This window comes from Triturus cristatus, chromosome 4_1 (genome assembly GCF_964204655.1).
Source record: "Triturus cristatus chromosome 4_1, aTriCri1.1, whole genome shotgun sequence".
NCBI classification, from domain to species: domain Eukaryota; kingdom Metazoa; phylum Chordata; class Amphibia; order Caudata; family Salamandridae; genus Triturus; species Triturus cristatus.
This window is the reverse complement of record NC_140585.1, coordinates 1345944527-1345950526: the sequence shown is the minus strand read 5'-3', so window position 1 is coordinate 1345950526 and position 6000 is coordinate 1345944527.

The following is a 6000-nucleotide window of genomic DNA, read 5'->3' as shown; positions in this document are numbered from 1 at the left end:
CGTGGCTAGCCAAAAGCATCAGCTCGTATCCAGTCAAACAAGCACTCGTAAGATGCTGCGTTTTTGTTCTGTTTAGCAAAGTATCCAATGCATGTGGCACCATAACAATGAGAGTATTATCTAGCACCACTCCAGCAGACTGTCGAATAGAAATTGCTGCTGCTGCTGCTGCTGCTGTCGCTTTAAGACAACTAGGCAGTGCTTTAGCTACTGGATCTAACGTAGCCGAGAAATAGGCACATGGCCACTGTTTATCTCCAAATCGCTGCGTTAAAACTGACAACGCACAACCTTCTTTTTCATGAACATAGAGCGTAAAAGGCTTACTGTAATCAGGAGTACCTAGTACAGGAGCAGAACACAGAGCAGCAAGTAAGTCAGTAAAGCTCCTCTGACACTCGTCAGTCCATGGAAGGGGCTGAGGCGTATCTTTCAAAGTGAGTGCCAACAAAGGCTTGGCCAACAGAGAGAAGTTAGGGATCCACTGCCTACAATAGGAAGTGATGCCCAGGAAGGCACGTACCTCTCTTTGTGTGGATGGCACAGACATTCGCGCAATAGCTTGGATACATTCTGGGGTTAATCGTCTTCCCTCCTTTGACAAGAGATGACCCAAGTAGGTAACCTCTCGACGAACATATTGTAGCTTAGAAGGTGAAACCACTCCTTGCTCCTGCCTCGAGTGGTCGCTCCCCTGCCTGCTTGCTGCTGAAAGGCGGTATTGTGCTACAAAGCTGAGTGATTCATTGATTGTAATAGCGCCATAGCGTTTCAGCGTTTCAGAGTTGCGGTACTTTATATTTGCATAGCGAAAAGATTTTAGAGCGTGTGAGCATTTAATTATTTATTTAAACAGCGCCAGGAATCATTATCATTTCCCACCGCCTGGTCACTGCTTCACCGGATGCTTGCTTGGTCGCTCCATTACTTTCCTACATTGTGTAATTGACATCGTGTGCTATCGGCGCCCTGCTCTGCCCTCCCCTCCATTTTGGCTCTGTTACTGTTGTTGTTGTTCCCTTGAGCCCGCCACGCCTCCCAGCTGAGCCGCCCTCGCCCCTCCCCCTCCACTATCCATATATGACAGTTGTTCCCGCGCGCAGCGTTCACGCGCAGCGACCGCGCCCAACCCGCGCCGAAGGTGCGCCAAAGGTAAGCCCGTCTACGCCCGTCCGCGCCTGGACCGCGCCCAGCGCCAGACCCCCTGCCCCTCGCGCTGCCCAGCCCCCCCGCATTACCTACGATGCCGCCTCCCTCCTAGCCCTTAACCCCGGTCGCGCCCCCAACTGCGTCCAAGCCGCCCCTGGACAAACTCACGGTCCTTTCTCCTGCTTCTCCTGCAAATTCAGCGGCACCAACAACATCTCCACTACGACCACACCACAGATACCCGACCCCAACCACCTACAATGCATCTTGCTCAACACCCGATCGGTCCACAGGCACGCCATCGACCTATGGAATCTACTAGACACCACTTCTCCGGACATCGCCTTCCTTACGGAAACATGGATGAACGCTTCTTCCGCACCAGACATCACCATTGCCATCCCTGAAGACTATAAGATCACTCGCAAAGACCGTACCAGCCACACAGGAGGAGGAATCGCCATCGTCCATAAGAAATCCATCCGCATCTCCACCAGCTCCGACGCCAACCTCGCCAACTCCGAACACCTTCACTTCCAGATCCACACCGACCCCAAGACCACACTCAGAGGCACACTCCTCTACAGGCCACCAGGACCCCGCGCAAAATTCAGTGAAGACATCACGGACTTCATCACCCCACACGCGCTCCCCTCCAAAGAATACATCCTTCTGGGAGACCTAAACTTTCACCTCGAAAAGATCAACGACCGCAACACCACCACCCTCGTGGACAACCTCGCCAACCTCGGACTTAAACAACTGGTCACTTCCCCCACCCACATCGCAGGTCACACACTCGACCCCATCTTCACCTCCAGCAATCATGTCTCCTTCAGCCACACTACGGATCTCATCTGGACTGACCACAGCTGCGTCCACTTCACCTACAACAAGCCCAAACCCACCAACCACCTCCAACCAACTCTGCAAAGAAACTGGAACAAAATCACCACGGACCAAATCTCCGCATTACTCCTTCAAAACACCCCAGCCCTCTCTTCTAACGTTAACGAAGCCGCCGCCAACCTCACCCTATGGCTATCCAACACCGCTGATACCTTAGCTCCACTGAAAAAACGTCAAAACAAACCCGGCAACAAGAAGGCCTCATGGTTCAACGATGAGCTTAAGAAATCCAAGAAACTCTGCCGCTCCCTCGAAAAGGCCTGGAAAAAAGACCCTACCACCAGCACCAAGGACGCCTTCAAAAACGCCACCCGTACTCACCACCAACTAATCCGAAAAGCCAAGAAAACAGCATTCAAGGATCGACTTGACAACAACGCCCACAACAGCAAGGAACTTTTCAACATCGTCAAGGAATTCTCCAATCCCTCGGCCAACTCCAACGACATCACCCCCTCTCAAACCCTCTGCGACTCCCTAGCCTCATTTTTCCACAACAAGATTGCAGACATCCACAACAGCTTTGACAACCAACCCGGAAACCAACCCACCCCACCATCTGCTGTACACCTTCCCCCCGTGAACACCCTTAACGCCTGGAACCCAATCTCCACTGAGGACACCATCCGCCTGATGAATTCCATCCACTCAGGATCCCCCACAGACCCATGCCCTCACCACGTCTTCAACAAAGCAGACTCCGTCATAGCACCGCACCTCCGAGACGTCATCAACTGCTCCTTCAACTCCGCTACCTTCCCAGAAGACTGGAAACACGCTGAACTCACTGCCCTTCTGAAAAAACCCACAGCAGACCCCACCGAACTCAAAAATTACCGCCCCATCTCGCTTCTTCCATTTCCGGCCAAAGTCATCGAGAAAGCTGTCAACAACCAGCTCGCCGCCTTCCTCGAAGCCAACAAATCCCTCGACCCCTCACAATCTGGCTTCCGAGCAAAACACAGCACTGAGACCGCCCTCATCGCAGCAACAGACGACATTCGAACTCTACTGGACAATGGAGACACAGTCGCCCTCATCCTCCTTGACCTCTCTGCAGCATTCGACACAGTCTGCCACAGCACCCTTTTACAGCGCCTCAGAAACATCGGGATCCAAGGAAAAGCACTTGATTGGATCACCTCGTTCCTCACCGGAAGAACCCAGAGAGTCCGCCTTCCACCATTCAAGTCCGAGGCCTATGAAGTCATCTGCGGCGTACCACAAGGATCCTCACTCAGTCCCACCCTCTTCAACGTATACATGAGCCCCCTCGCGGCCATCGCACGCCATCACAACCTCAACATCATCTCTTACGCGGATGACACCCAACTTATCCTTTCTCTCACCAATGACCCCAGCACCGCCAAAACTAACCTACACGAAGGAATGAAAGAAGTTGCCGAATGGATGAAACACAGCCGTCTGAAACTGAACTCAGACAAAACTGAAGTACTCATCCTAGGTACGTCCCCCTCTTCATGGGACGACTCCTGGTGGCCGGAAGCCCTCGGAAAAGCACCCATCCCGACGGACCACGCACGGAACCTAGGCGTCATCCTGGATTCCTCACTCTCAATGAACAGACAAGTCAGCGCCGTATCCTCTTCCTGCTTCAACATTCTTCGCATGCTCAGAAAAACATTTCGCTGGATCCCCACCGAAACAAGGAAAACTGTCACCCACGCTCTGGTCACGAGCCGACTGGACTACGGAAACACCCTCTACGCAGGTACTACCGCAAAACTCCAGAAGAAACTCCAACGAATCCAAAACGCCTCAGCCAGAATCATATTAGACATCCCACGCAACGAACACATCTCTGATCACCTCAAAGACCTCCACTGGCTACCCGTCAATAAGAGGATCACTTTCAGACTGCTTACCCACGCACACAAATCACTCTACGACATCGGACCAGAATGCCTCAACTCACGTCTGTCCTTTTACACCCCCTCCCGCCAACTACGCTCTTCCAGCCAAGCCCTCGCCACTATCCCTCGCATCAACAAGACCACCATGGGAGGCAGATCCTTTTCTTACCTGGCTGCTAAAACATGGAACTCTCTCCCCGCATACCTTCGCCTCACCCAGAACCACCTAGCATTCAGAAAGCAACTTAAAACCTGGATATTTGAAAGGTAATCCTCCTCCCCTTCCTAAGCGCCTTGAAACCCTATGGGTATGTAGTGCGCTATATAAGTTTTGTGACTTGACTTGACTTGACTTATGATTAAGATCGGATAAGTGTCGCAACAATGCAACCGTCACATTCTTACATAGATCCTCTGAGTCAGCAGCAATTAGCAAATCGTCCATGTACTGAATGAGAGCAGCACCAGACGGCAAAGAGAAAGCATCAAGATGACATTTCAAAGCTTGACTGTAAATAGAGGGCCTTTCACAAAAGCCTTGAGGTGCGCGCTTGAACCGGAAACTTCGGCCTCCAAGAGAGAAGCCAAAAATATCCCTACTTTCTTCGGCAATGGGAATACTAAAGAAAGCATTTTTCAGATTGATAACCGAAAACCAAACCGCTGTAGAAGGTATCATCGTCAACAGTGCAGTGATATCTGGGACAACAGGAAACTGTGGTACAACAATTTTGTTTACCTCCCGAAGATCAATTTTAAGACGATAAACAGGAGGTTGAGAAGGATCAGTGCGTTTAAGAACAGGAAGAATAGGGCTATTACATATGTTACCTCTCGTTTCCTCAACCACATCTTTCTGAATCAAGTCAGGAATGATTTCCAAAAGCGCTCTTTCACCTTCAGTGGAAATTCTATATTGAGGAACACGTGGCAATTCAGCATTGGGCTTAAGAGTGACAACATATGCTGGAATTTCAAGACAACCAACATCATTTGGACCCGAAGCCCAAAGCGTTGTAGGAAGAGAGAGCAATTCAGGAGGAAATTGATCTTTAGACAAGTTCATTGGAGAAGTCAGTTTCTGTCCTAAAGTGAGATATACACCAGAAGGAGAACAATATATTGTTGCATGCAATCTTTTCAATAGATCCAAGCCCAATAGATTCTCACCGCAACCATTCGTTAAGAGAAGCGGAACTTCTAAATCATAAGGGCCAATTGAAATAGGCACAGGGCAAGAAACCGGATTACGAACTGGGGCGCCAGAAAAACCTACAGATACATTCGTTAAGCCAGACAAAGGTGCCCCAGGGAGTTTTGAATGAATGATAGAACTTCTCATCGCACCAGTATCTAAAAGAAATGGCTCTGAAACACCCATTGCAGTGACATTAACATAAGGTCCATTTTGATCTACTGGAATCGACACAACTCCCTTACTTTGTCCATGGCTTTCCTAGTTAGCATGAAGACTTTCATTCCCGTCTTCAATGTAATAATCCTCATTGTAATACTGTGTAGATCGAGCGTTTTGCCGATCAAAATAGTTCACGGAACTAGAGGGAGGAAGGGAACGATGTTCTTGGGTCAATATACCTCGACCTCTACCTCTGTTTGCTGACTGGAGGCCAGCACGACCTTGTGAAGCAGATAGTGTCCCATTGCGCTGCAATAAAACCAGACAACTATTCTTGAAATGACCTTCCTCTCTACAATAGGCACATTGATTAGGACCTAGCAAAGGTCGCGGAATATATGGCTCAGGCTTTTGATACACCCTCTGAAACTGTGGAGGCTGTTGAAACTGGGGCTGAGCATAACGAGGTGGATAAGCCTGTTGCAAGAGAACCTTAGTTTTCAATTCTTTAGTCTTTTTCTCTTGCTTATCTTTTTCTTCTTTATCTCTATTTTCATAATATTGAGCAGTAGCCAATATCTGGGCTGAAGAAGAAACAGCCCATGAACTTTCGGAGTCTTTCAACTTATGCGACAGATCGGGAAGTAAATTAAATACGAACTTATCTACAAATAACCGCTGTCCACCCTCCGTAGTCATGTCCTGACCACT